Source organism: Schistocerca gregaria, unplaced genomic scaffold (assembly GCF_023897955.1).
Source record: "Schistocerca gregaria isolate iqSchGreg1 unplaced genomic scaffold, iqSchGreg1.2 ptg000526l, whole genome shotgun sequence".
Lineage (NCBI taxonomy): Eukaryota > Metazoa > Arthropoda > Insecta > Orthoptera > Acrididae > Schistocerca > Schistocerca gregaria.
Window position 1 is genome coordinate 314,541 of NW_026061925.1, and position 13,854 is coordinate 328,394.

Consider the following 13,854-nt stretch of genomic DNA (forward strand, 5'->3'; position numbering starts at 1 on the left):
ATCCGTCTGTTTTCGTCATTTGTTATCGGATCGACTTAAAGCAAGGTTGTTACATTGGCCGCTCTTCTCTCTGAGACGGTTACATTTATCTTCTGCAAAGCTATGTCGCGTGCTGCGGTATGCGGAGACACTAAAAGCACCATAGTAGGACACAGAAGAAACTTCTAAGTTGATGTAATAGCCAGTAAGAATTAGTACAATTCACGGTTTAGTTATCGATTATTGACTTTTTAGCCGGCTTTGTTGCCTTCGACATGAGCTGGTACCTTAAAATTTTGCGTGAAAGGCGGACTAGCAGCTGCGTTGCACGGTAAAATGTGAATAGTGTCCACATGTGGTTATAACATGAGAAATCAGTCCGTTTTCGTCATTTGTTATCGAATCGACGTAATGTCAGATCGTCTCATTGGCCGCTCATCACTCTTAAACGGTGACATATATCGTCTGCAAAGCAATGTCGCGTTCTGCGGTATGCGGAGACACTAAAACCACCATAGTAGAACACAGACGAAGCTTCCAAGTTGATGTAATAGCCAGTAAGAAGCAGTACAAATCAAGTTTTAGTGATTCTTATTGACTTTTTAGCCGGCTTTGGTACCTGGGACATGAGCTAGAACCTTAAGATTTTGCATGAAAGGAGAACTAGCAGCTGCGTTGCACGAGAAAATGTGAAAAGTGTTCATATGTAAATAAAACATGAGAAATTCGCTAGTTTTCGTCATTTGTTATCAAATCGACTTTAAGCCAGATCATCACTTTGGTCGCGCTTCTCTCTGAAACGGTTACATTTATCGTCTGCAAAGCTATGTCGCGTGCTGCGGTATGCGGAGACACTAAAAGCAGCATAGTAGGACACAGAAGAAACTTCTAAGTTGATGTAATAGCCAGTAAGAAACAGTACAATTCAAGTTTTAGTTATCGATTTTTGACCTTTTACACTTCTTTGGTGCCTTGGACATGAGCTAGGACCTTAAGGTTTTGCATGAAAGGAAGACTAGCAGCCGCGTTGCACGGGAGAATGTGAAAAGTGTTCATATATAGCAAAAACCTGAGAAATCCGTCCGTTTTCTTTATTTGTTATCGATTCGACTTAAAGCAAGGTTGTTACATTGGCCGCTCTTCTCTCTGAAACGGTTACATTTATCTTCTGCAAAGCTATGTCGCGTTCTGCCATATGCGGAGACACTAAAAGCACCATAGTGGAACACAGAAGAAGCATCTAAGTTGATATAATAGCCATTAAGAAACAGTACACTTCAAGTTTTGTTATCGATTATTGAACTTTTACCCTACTTTGGTGCCTTGGACATGAGCTAGGACCTTAAGATTTTGCTTGAAAGGAAGACTAGCAGCCGCGTTGCACGGGAGCATGTGAAAAGTGTTCATATGTAGCAAAAACATGAGAAATCAGTCCGTTTTCGTCATTTGTTATCCAATCGACTTAAAGTCAGATCGTCACATTGGCCGCTCATCACTCTTAAACGGTGACATATAACGTCTGCAAAGCTATGTCGCGTGCTGCGGTATGCGGAGACACTAAAAGCACCATAGTAGAACATAGAAGAAGCTTCTAAGTTGATGTAATAGCCAGTAAGAAACAGTACAATTCAAGTTTTGTTATCGATTATTGAACTTTTACCCTACTTTGGTGCCTTGGACATGACCTAGGACCTTAAGATTTTGCTTGAAAGGAGGACTAGCAGCCGCGTTGCACGGAAAAATATGAAAAGTGTTCATATGTAGTAAAAACCTGAGAAATCAGTCCGTTTTCGTCATTTGTTATCGAATCGACTTAATGTCAGATCGTCTCATTGGCCGCTAATCACTCTTAAACGGTGACGTATATCGTCTGCAAAGCTATGTCGCGTTCTGCGGTATGCGGAGACACTAAAAGCACCATAGTAGAACACAGACGAAGCTTCTAAGTTGATGTAATAGCCAGTAAGAAGCAGTACCAATCAAGTTTCTGTTATGAATTATTGCCTTTATAGCCGTCTTTGGTGACTTGGACATGAGCTAGTACCTTAAGATTTTGCATAAAAGTAGGACCAGCAGCCGCTGGGACAATGTGAAACGTATTCATACGTAGTAAAAACCTGAGAAATCCGTCCGTTTTCGTCATTTCTTATCGAATCGACTTAAAGCCAGATCGTCACATTGGCCGCTCTTCTTTCTGAAACGGTTGTACTTATCGTCTGCAAAGCTATGTCGCGTGCTGCGGTATGCGGAGACAAAAAAGCACCACAGTAGAACACAGATGAAGCTTCTAAGTTGATGTAATAGCCCGTAAGAAGTAGTACAATTCAAGTTTTAGTTATCGGTTATTGACTTTTTAACTGGCATTGGTGCCTTGGACATGAGCTAGGAACTTAACATTTTGCATGAAAGGAGGACTAGCAGCCGAGTTGCACGGGAGAATGTGAAAAGTGTTCATATGTATTAAAAACCTGAGAAATCCGTCCGTTTTCGTCATTTCTTATCGAATCGACTTAAAGCCAGATCGTCACATTGGCCGCTCTTCTCTCTGAAACGGTTGTACTTATCGTCTGCAAAGCTATGTCGCGTGCTGCGGTATGCGGAGACACAAAAAGCACCACAGTAGAACACAGATGAAGCTTCTAACTTGATGTAATAGCCAGTAAGAAGTAGTACAATTCATGTTTTAGTTATCGATTATTGACTTTTTAACTGGCATTGGTGCCTTGGACATGAGCTAGGAACTTAACATTTTGCATGAAAGGAGGACTAGCAGCCGAGTAGCACGGGAGAATGTGAAAAGTGTTCATCTGTAGTAATAACCTGAGAAATCCGTACGTTTTCGTCATTTGTTATCGAATCGACTTAAAGCCAGATCGTCACATTAGCCGCAGTTCTGTCTGAAACGGTTACATTTATCGTCTGCAAAGCTATGTCTAGTGCTGCGGTATGCAGAGACACTAAAAGCACCATAGTTGAACACAGATGAAGCTTCTAAGTTGATGTAATAGCTAGTATGAAGTAGTACAATTCAAGTTTTTGTTAACGATTATTGACTTTTTACCCTTCTTTGGTACCTTGGACATGAGCTAGGAACTTAAGATTTTGCAAGAAAGGATGACTAGCAGCCGCGTTGCACGGGAGAATGTGAAAAGTGTTCATATGTGGTATAAAGCTGAGGAATAAGTCCGTATTCGTCATTTGTTATCGAATCAACTTAAAGCCAGATCGTCACATTGGCCGCTCTTCTCTCTGAAACGGTTGTACTTATCGTCTGCAAAGCTATGTCGCGTTCTGCGGTATGCAGAGACACTAAAAGCACCATAGTAGAACACAGATGAAGCTTCTGAGTTGATGTAATAGCTAGTATGAAGTAGTACAATTCAAGTTTTTGTTATCAATTATTGAATTTTTACCATTCTTTGGTACCTTGGATATGAACTAGGAACTTAAGATTTTGCATGAAAGGATGACTAGCAGCCGCGTTTGCACGGGAGAATGTGAAAAGTGTTCATATGTGGGATAAAGCTGAGAAATCCGTCCGTATTCGTCATTTGTTATCGAATCGACTTAAAGCCAGATCGTCACATTGGCCGCTCTTCTCTCTGAAACGGTTGTACTTATCGTCTGCAAAGCTATGTCGCGTGCTGCGGTACACAGAGACACTAAAAGCACCATAGTGGAACACAGATGAAGCTTCTAAGTTAATGTAATAGCAAGGAAGAAGTAGTAAAATTCGAGTTTTAGGTATCGATTATTGATATTTTAGCTGGCTTTGGTGCCTTGGACATGATCTAGGACCTTATGATTCTGTTTGAAGGGAGGACTAGCAGCCGAGTTGCACGTTAGTATGTGGAAAGTGTTCATATGTAGTGAAAACCTGAGAAATCCGTCCGTTTTCGTCATCTGTTATCGAATCGACTTAAAGCCAGATCGTAAGATTTTTTGCTCTTCTCTCTGAAACGGTTGTACTTATCGTCTGCAAAGCTATGTCGCGTGCTGCGGTATGCGGAGACACTGAAATCACCATAGTTGAAGACAGATGGAGCTTCTAAGTTGATGTAATAGCCAGTAAGAAGTAGTACAAGTCAAGTTTTAGGTATTGAATATTGACTTTTTAGCTGGCTTTGGTGCCTTGGACATGAGCTAGGACTTTAAGATTCTGCATGAAAAGAGGACTAGCAGCCGCGTTGCACGGGAGAATGTGAAAAGTGTTCATATGTAGTAAAAACCTGAGAAATCCATCCGTTTTCGTCATTTGTTATCGAAACGACTTAAAGCAAGGTTGTTACATTGGCCCCTCTTCTCTCTGAAACGGTTACATTTATCTTCTGCAAAGCTATGTCGCGTGCTGCGGTATGCGGAGACACTAAAAGCACCATAGTAGAACACAGAAGAAACTTCTAAGTTAATATAATAGAAAGTAAGAAACAGTACAATTCAAGTTTTGTTATCGATTATTGACCTTTTACCTAACTTTGTTGCCTTGGACATGGGCTAGGACCTAAAGATTTGGCTTGAAAGGAAGACTAGCAGCCGCGTTGCACGGGAGACTGTGGATAGGGTTCATATGTAGCAAGAACATGAGAAATCAGTCCATTTTCGTCATTTGTTATCCTATCGACTTAATGTCAGATCATCTCATTGGCCGCTCATCACTCTTAAACGGTGACATATATCGTCTGCAAAGCTATGTCCCGTGCTGCGGTATGCAGAGACACTAAAAGCACCATAGTAGAACACAGATGAAGCTCCTAAGTTGATGTAATAGCTTGTAAGTAGTAGTGCAATTCAAGTTTTAGTTATCGATTTTTGACCTTTTACCCTTCTTTGATGCCTTGGACCTGAGCTAGGACCTTACGATTTGCATGAAAGGAAGACTAGCAGCCGCGTTGCGCGGGAGAATGTGAAAAGTGTTCATATATAGCAAAAACCTGAGAAATCCGTCCGTTTTCTTTATTTGTTATCGAATCGACTTAAAGCAAGGTGGTTACATTGGCCGCTCATCTATCTGAAAGGGTTACATTTATCTTCTGCAAAGCTATGTCGCGTTGTGCGGTATGCGGAGACACTAAAAGCACCATAGTGGAACACAGAAGAAGCATCTAAGTTGATATAACAGCCATTAAGAAACAGTACAATTCAAGTTTTTGTTACCGATTATTGACTTTTTACCCTTCTTTGGTACCTTGGACATGAGCTAGGAACTTAAGATTTTGCATGAAAGGATGACTAGCAGCCGCGTTGCACGGGAGAATGTGAAAAGTGTTCATATGTGGTATAAAGCTGAGGAATAAGTCCGTATTCGTCATTTGTTATCGAATCAACTTAAAGCCAGATCGTCACATTGGCCGCTCTTCTCTCTGAAACGGTTGTACTTATCGTCTGCAAAGCTATGTCGCATGCTGCGGTATGTGGAGACACTAAAAGCACAATAGTAGAACACAGATGAAGCTTCTAAGTTGATGTAATAGCCAGTAACAAGTATTACAATTCAAGTTTTTGGTATCGATTATTGACTTTTTACCCTTCTTTGGTGCCTTGGACATGACCTAGGAACTTAAGATTTTGCATGAAAGGAGGACTAGCAGCCGCGATGCGCGGGAGAATGTGAAAAGTGTTCATATGTAGTAAAAGCCTGAGAAATCCGACCGTTTTCGTCATTTGTTATCGAATCGACTTAAAGCCAGATCGTCACATTGGCTGCTCTTCTCTCTGAAACGGTTACATTTATCGTCTGCATGGCTGTGTCGCGTGCTGCGGTATGTGGAGACACTAAAAGCACCATAGTGGAACACAGATGAGCTTCTAAGTTGATGTAATAGCCAGTAAGAAATAGTACAATTCAAGTTTTAGTTATCGATTATTCACTTCTTAGCTGGTTCTGGTGCCTTGGACATGAGCTAGGACCATAACATTTTGCATGAAAGGATGACTATCAGCGCGTTGCACGGGAGAATGTGAAAAGTGTTCATATGTGGTATAAAGGCTGAGAAATCCGTCCGTAATTGTCATTTGATATCGAATCGACTTAAAGCCAGATCGTCACATTGGCCGCTCTTCTCTCTGAAACGGTTGTACTTATCGTCTGCAAAGCTATGTCGCGTGCTGCGGTATGCAGAGACACTAAAAGCACCATAGTAGAACACAGATGAAGCTCCTAAGTTGATGTAATAGCTTGTAAGTACTAGTACAATTCAAGTCTTAGGTATCGATTATTGACTTTTTACCCTTCTTTGGTGCCTTGGGCATGAGCTAGGAACTTAAGATTTTGCATGAAAGGAGGCCTAGCAGCCGCGTTGCACGGGAGAATGGGAAAAGTGTTCGTATGTAGTAAAACCTGAGAAATCTGTCCGTATTCGTCATTTGTTATCGAATCGACTTAAAGCCAGATCGTCACATAGGCCGCTCTTCTCTCTGAAACGGTTGTACTTATCGTCTGCAAAGCTATGTCGCGTGCTGCGGTATGCGGAGACACTAAAAGCACCATAGTAGAACACAGATGAAGCTTCTAAGTTGATGTAATAGCCAGTAAGAAGTAGTACAATTCATGTTTCAGTTATCGATTATTGGCTTTTTAACTGCCTTTGGTGCCTTGGACAAGAGCTAGGACCGTAACATTTTGCATGAAAGGAGGACTATCAGCCGAGTAGCACGGGAGAATGTGAAAGGTGTTCATCTGTAGTAAAAACCTAGGAAATCCGTCCGTTTTCGTCATTTGTTATCGAATCGACTTAAAGCCAGATCGTCACATTGGCCGCTCTTCTCTCTGAAACGGTTACATTTATCGTCTGCATGGCTGTGTCGCGTGCTGCGGTATGTGGAGACACTAAAAGCACCATAGTAGAACACAGATGAGCTTCTAAGTTGATGTAATAGCCAGTAAGAAATAGTACAATTCAAGATTTAGTTATCGATTATTGACTTCTTAGCTGGTTCTGGTGTCTTGGACATGAGCTAGGACCTTAACATTTTGCATGAAAGGATGACTAGCAGCCACGTTGCACGGGCGAATGTGAAAAGTGTTCATATGTGGGATAAAGCTGAGAAATCCGTCCGTATTCGTCATTTGATATCGAATCGACTTAAAGCAAGGTCGTCACATTGGCCGCTCTTCTCTCTGAAACGGTTGTACTTATCGTCTGCAAAGCTATGTCGCGTGCTGCGGTATGCGGAGACACTAAAAGCACCACAGTAGAACACAGATGAAGCTTCTAAGTTGATGTAATAGCCAGTAAGAAGTAGTAAAATTCAAGTTTTAGTTATCGATTATTGACCTTTTAACTGGCTTTGGTGCCTTGGACATGAGCTAGGAACTTAAGATTTTGCATGAAAGGAGGACTAGCAGCCGCGATGCGCGGGAGAATGTGAAAAGTGTTCATATGTAGTAAAAGCCTGAGAAATCCGTCCGTTTTCGTCATTTGTTATCGAATCGACTTAAAGCCAGATCGTCACATTGGCCGCTTTTCTCTCTGAAACGGTTACATTTATCGTCTGCAAAGCTATGTCACGTGCTGCAGTATGTGGAGACACTGAAAGCACCACATTAGAACACAGATGAAGCTTCTAAGTTGATGTAATAGCCAGTAAGAAGTAGTACAATTCAAGTTTATTTATCGATTATTGACTTTTTAACTGGCTTTGGTGCCTTGGAGATGATCTAGGAACTTAAGATTTTGCATGAAAGGAGGACTAGCAGCCGCAATGCGCGGGAGAATGTGAAAAGTGTTCATATGTAGTAGAAGCCTGAGAAATCCGTCCGTTTTCGTTATTTGTTATCGAATCGACTTAAAGAAAGATCGTCAAATTGGCCGCTCTTCTCTCTGAAACGGTTGTACTTATCGTCTGCAAAGGTATGTCGCTGGTTGCGGTATGCGGAGACACTAAAAGCACCATAGTAGAACACAGATGAAGCATCTAAGTTGATGTAATAGACAGTAAGAAGTAGTACAATTCAAGTTTTGGTATCGATTTTTGAATTTTAGCTGGCTTTGGTGCCTTGGACATGAGCTAGGACCTGATGATTCTGCATGAAATGAGGACTAGCAGCCGAGTTGCATGGGAGAATGTGAAAAGTGTTCATACGTAGTAAAAACTTGAGAAATCCGTAGGTTTTCGTCATTTGTTACCGAATCGACTTAAAGCCAGATCGTCAGATTGGCCGCTCTTCTCTCTGAAACGGTTGTACTTATCGTCCGCAAAGCTATGTCGCATGCTGCGGTATGCGGAGACACTAAAAGCACCATAGTAGAACACAGATGAAGCTCCTAAGTTGATGTAATAGCTTGTAAGTAGTAGTACAATTCAAGTTTTAGGTATCGATTATTGACTTTTTACCCTTCTTTGGTGCCTTGGACATGAGCTAGGAACTTAAGATTTTGCATGAAAGGAGGACTAGCAGCCGCGTTGCACGGGAGAATGTGAAAAGTGTTCATAAGTAGTGATACCTGAGAAATCCTTCCGTATTCGTCATTTGTTATCGAATCGACTTAAAGCCAGATCGTCACATTGGCCCCTCTTCTCTCTGAAACGGTTACATTTATCGTCTGCAAAGCTATGTCACGTGCTGCGGTATGTGGAGACACTAAAAGAACCATAGTAGAACACAGATGAAGCTTCTAAGTTGATGTAATAGCCAGTAAGAAGTAGTACAATTCAAGTTTTAGTTATCGATTATTGACTTTTTAACTGCCTTTGGTGCCTTGGACATGAGCTAGGACCGTAACATTTTGCATGAAAGGAGGACTAGCAGCCGAGTAGCACGGGAGAATGTGAAAAGTGTACATCTGTAGTAAAAACCTGAGAAATCCGTCCGTTTTCGTCATTTGTTATCGAATCGACTTAAAGCCAGATCGTCACATAGGCCGCTCTTCCCTCTGAAACGGTTGTACTTATCGTCTGCAAAGCTATGTCGCGTGCTGCGGTATGCGGAGACACTAAAAGCACCATAGTAGAACACAGATGAAGCTTCTAAGCTGATGTAAAAGCCAGTAAGGAGTAGTACAATTCTAGTTTTAGGTATCGATTATTAACTTTTTACCCTTCTTTGGTGCTTTGAACAGGAGATAGGAACTTAAGATTTTGTATGAAAGGAGGACTAGCAGTAGCGTTGCACTGGAGACTCTGAAAAGTGTTCATATGTAGTAAAAACCTGAGAAATCCGTCCGTTTTCGTCATTTGTTATCGAATCGACTTAAAGCCAGATCGTCACATTGGCCGCTCTTCTGTCTGAAAGGGTTGTACTTATCGTCTGCAAAGCTATGTCGCGTGCTGCGGTATGCGGAGACACAAAAAGCACCATAGTAGAACACAGATGAAGCTTCTAAGTTGATGTAATAGCCAGTAAGAAGTAGTACAATTCAAGTTTTAGTTCTCGATTATTGACTTTTTAACTGGCTTTGGTGCATTGGATATGAGCTAGGACCTTAACATTTTGCATGAAAGGAGGACTAGCAGCCGAGTTGCACGGGAGAAAGTGAATAGTGTTCATACGTAGTAAAAACCTGAGAAATCCGTCCGTTTTCGTCATTTGTTATCGAATCGACTTAAAGCCAGATCGTCACATTGGCCGCAGTTCTGTCTGAAACGGTTACATTTATCGTCTGCAAAGCTATGTCGCGTGCTGCGGTATGCAGAGACACTAAAAGTACCATAGTAGAACACAGATGAAGCTTCTAAGTTGATGTAATAGCTAGTATGAAGTAGTACAATTCAAGTTTTTGTTATCGTTTATTGACTTTTTACCCTTCTTTGGTACCTTGGGCATGAGCTAGGACCTTAAGATTCTGCATGAAAGGAGGACTAGCAGCCGCGTTGCACGGGAGAAAGTGAAAAGTGTTGGTATGTAGTAATAACCTGAGAAATCCGTCCGTTTTCGTCATTTGTTATCGAATCGACATAAAGCCAGATCGTCACATTGGCCGCTCTTCTCTCTGAAACGGTTGTACTTATCGTGTGCAAAGCTATGTCGCGTGCTGCGGTATGCGGAGACACAAAAAGCACCACAGTAGAACACAGATGAAGTTTCTAAGTTGATGTAATAGCCAGTAAGAAGTAGTACAATTCAAGTCTTAGTTATCGATTATTGACTTTTTAACTGGCTTTGGTGCCTTGGACATGAGCTAGGAACTTAACATTTTGCATGAAAGGAGGACTAGCAGCCGAGTTGCACGGGAGAATGTGAAAAGTGTTCATATGTAGTAAAAACCTGAGAAATCCGTCCGTTTTCGTCATTTGTTATCGAATCGACTTAAAGCCAGATCGTCACATTGGCCGCTCATCTCTCTGAAACGGTTGTACTTATCGTCTGCAAAGCTATGTCGCGTGCTGCGGTATGCGGAGACACTAAAAGCACCATAGTAGAACACAGATGAAGCTTCTAAGTTTATGTAATAGCCAGTAAGAAGTAGTACAATTCAAGTTTTTGTTATAGATTATTGACTTTTTACCCATCTTTGGTGCCTTGGACATGACCTAGGAACTTAAGATATTGCATGAAAGGAGGACTAGCAGCCGCGATGCACGGGACAATGTGAAAAGTGTTTATATGTAGTGATACCTGGGAAATCCTTCCGTAATCGTCATTTGTTATCGAATCGACTTAAAGCCAGATCGTCACATTGGCCGCTCTTCTCTCTGAAACGGATGTACTTATCGTCTGCAAAGCTATGTCGCGTTCTGCGGTATGCGGAGACACTAAAAGCACCATAGTAGAACACAGATGATGCTTCTAAGTTGTTGTAATAGCCAGTAAGAAGTAGTACAATTCAAGTTTTAGGTATCGATTATTGACTTTTTAGCTGGCTTTGGTGCATTGGACATGAGCTAGGACCTTAAGATTCTGCAAGAAGGGTGGACTTGCAGCCGAGTTGCACGGGAGAATGTGAATAGTGTTCATATGTAGTAATAACCTGAGAAATCCGAACGTTTTCGTCATTTGTTATCGAATCGACTTAAAGCCAGATCGTCACATTGGCCGCTTTTCTCTCTGAAACGGTTACATTTATCGTCTGCAAAGCTATGTCACGTGCTGCGGTATGTGGAGACACTAAAAGCACCATAGTAGAACACAGATGAAGCTTCTGAGTTGATGTAATAGCCAGTAAGAAGTAGTACAATTCAAGTTTTAGTTACCGATTATTGACATTTTAACTGCCTTTGGTGATTTGGACATGAGCTAGGACCGTAACATTTTGCATGAAAGGGTGGCTAGCAGCCGCGTAGCACAGGAGAATGTGAAAAGTGTTCATCTGTAGTAAAAACCTGAGAAATCCGTCGGTTTTCGTCATTTGTTATCGAATCGACATAAAGCCAGATCGTCACATAGGCCGCTCTTCTCTCTGAAACGGTTGTACTTATCGTCTGCAAAGCTATGTCGCGTGCTGCGGTATGCGGAGACACAAAAAGCACCATAGTAGAACACAGATGAAGCTTCTAAGCTTATGTAAAAGCCAGTAAGGAGTAGTACAATTCTAGTTTTAGGTATCGATTATTAACTTTTTACCCTTCTTTGGTGCTTTGAACAGGAGCTAGGAACTTAAGATTTTGTATGAAAGGAGGACTAGCAGTAGCGTTGCACTGAAGAATGTGAAAAGTGTTCATATGTAGTAAAAACCTGAGAAATCCGTTCGTTTTCGTCATTTGTTATCGAATAGACTTAAAGCCAGATCGTCACATTGACCGCAGTTCTGTCTGAAACGGTTACATTTATCGTCTGCAAAGCTATGTCGCGTGCTGCGGTATGTAGAGACACTAAAAGCACCATAGTAGAACGCAGATGATGCTTCTAAGTTGATGTAATAGCTAGTATGAAGTAGTACAATTCAAGTTTTTGTTATCGATTATTGACTTTTTACCCTTCTTTGGTACCTTGGACATGAGCTAGGAACTTAAGATTTTGCATGAAAGGATGATTAGCAGCCGCGTTGCACGGGAGAATGTGAAAAGTGTTCATATGTTATATAAAGCTGAGAAATCCGTCCGTATTCGTCATTTGTTATCGAATCGACTTACAGCCAGATCGTCACATTGGCCGCTCTTCTGTCTGAAAGGGTTGTACTTATCGTCTGCAAAGCTAAGCTGCGTAATGCGGTATGCAGAGACACTAAAAGCACAATAGTAGAACACAGCTGAAGCTTCTAAGTTGATGTAATAGCCAGTAAGAAGTATTACAATTCAAGTTTTTGTTATCGATTATTGACTTTTTACCCTTCTTTGGTACCTTGGACATGAGCTAGGACCTTAAGATTCTACATGAGAGGAGGACTAGCAGCCGAGTTGCACGGAAGAAAGTGAAAAGTGTTCATACGTATTAAAAACCTGAGAAATCCGTCCGTTTTCGTCATTTGTTATCGAATCGACTTAAAGCCAGATCGTCACATTGGCCGCGCTTCTCTCTGAAACGGTTGTACTTATCGTCTGCAAAGCTATGTCGCGTGCTGCGGTATGCGTAGACACTAAAAGCACCATAGTAGAACACAGATGAAGCTTCTAAGTTGACGTAATAGCCAGTAAGAAGTAGTACAATTCAAGTTTTAGTTATCGATTATTGACTTTTTAGCTGGCTCTGGTGCCTTGGACATGAGCTAGGACCTTAACATTTTGCATGAAAAGAGGACTAGCAGCCGCGTTGCCAGGGAGAATGTGAAAAGTGTTCATATGTACTACAAACCTGAGAAATCCGTCCGTTTTCGTCATTTGTTATCGAATCGACTTAAAGAAAGATCGTCACATTGGCCGCTCTTCTGTCTGAAACGGTTTCATTTTTCGCCTGCAAAGCTATGTCGCGTGCTGCGGTATGCGGAGACACTAAAAGCACCATAGTAGAACACAGATGAAGCTTCTAAGTTGATGTAATAGCTAGTATGAAGTAGTACAATTCAAGTTTTTGTTATCGATTATTATTAGCTTTTTACCCTTCTTTGGTACCTTGGACATGAGCTAGGACCTTAAGATTCTACATGAAAGGAGGACTAGCAGCCGAGTTGCACGGAAGAAAGTGAAAAGTGTTCATACGTATTAAATACCTGAGAAATCCGTCCGTTTTCGTCGTTTGTTATCGAATAGACTTAAAGCCAGATTGTCACATTGGCCGCTCTTCTGTCTGAATGGGTTGTACTTATCGTCTGCAAAGCTAAGTCGCGTAATGCGGTATGCAGAGACACTAAAAGCACCATAGTAGAACACAGATTAAGCTTCTAAGTTGATGTAATAGCTAGTATGAAGTAGTACAATTCAAGTTTTTGTTATCGATTATTGACTTTTTACCCTTCTTTGGTACCTTGGACATGAACTAGGACCTTAAGATTCTGCATGAAAGGAGGACTAGCTGCCGAGTTGCACGGGAGAATGTGAAAAGTGTTCATACGTAGTAAAAACCTGAGAAATCCGTCGGTTTTCGTCATTAGTTATCGAATAGACTTAAAGCCAGATCGTCACATTGGACGCAGTTCTGTCTGAAACGGTTACATTTATCGTCTGCAAAGCTATGTCGCGTGCTGCAGTATGCAGAGACACTAAAAGCACCATAGTAGAACACAGATGAAGTTTCTAAGTAGATGTAATAGCTAGTATGAAGTAGTACAATTCAAGTTTTTGTTATCGATTATTGACTGTTTACCCTTCTGTGGTAACTTGGACATAAGCTAGGAACTTAAGATTTTGCATGAAATGATGACTAGCAGCCGCGTTGCACGGAGAATGTGAAAAGTGTTCATATGTGGTATAAAGCTGAGAAATCCTTCCGTATTCGTCATTTGTTATCGAATCGACTTAAAGCCAGATCGTCACATTGGCCGCTCTTCTCCCTGAAACGGCTGTACTTATCGTCTGCAATGCTACGTCGCGTGCTGCGGTATGCGGAGACACTAAAAGCACCAT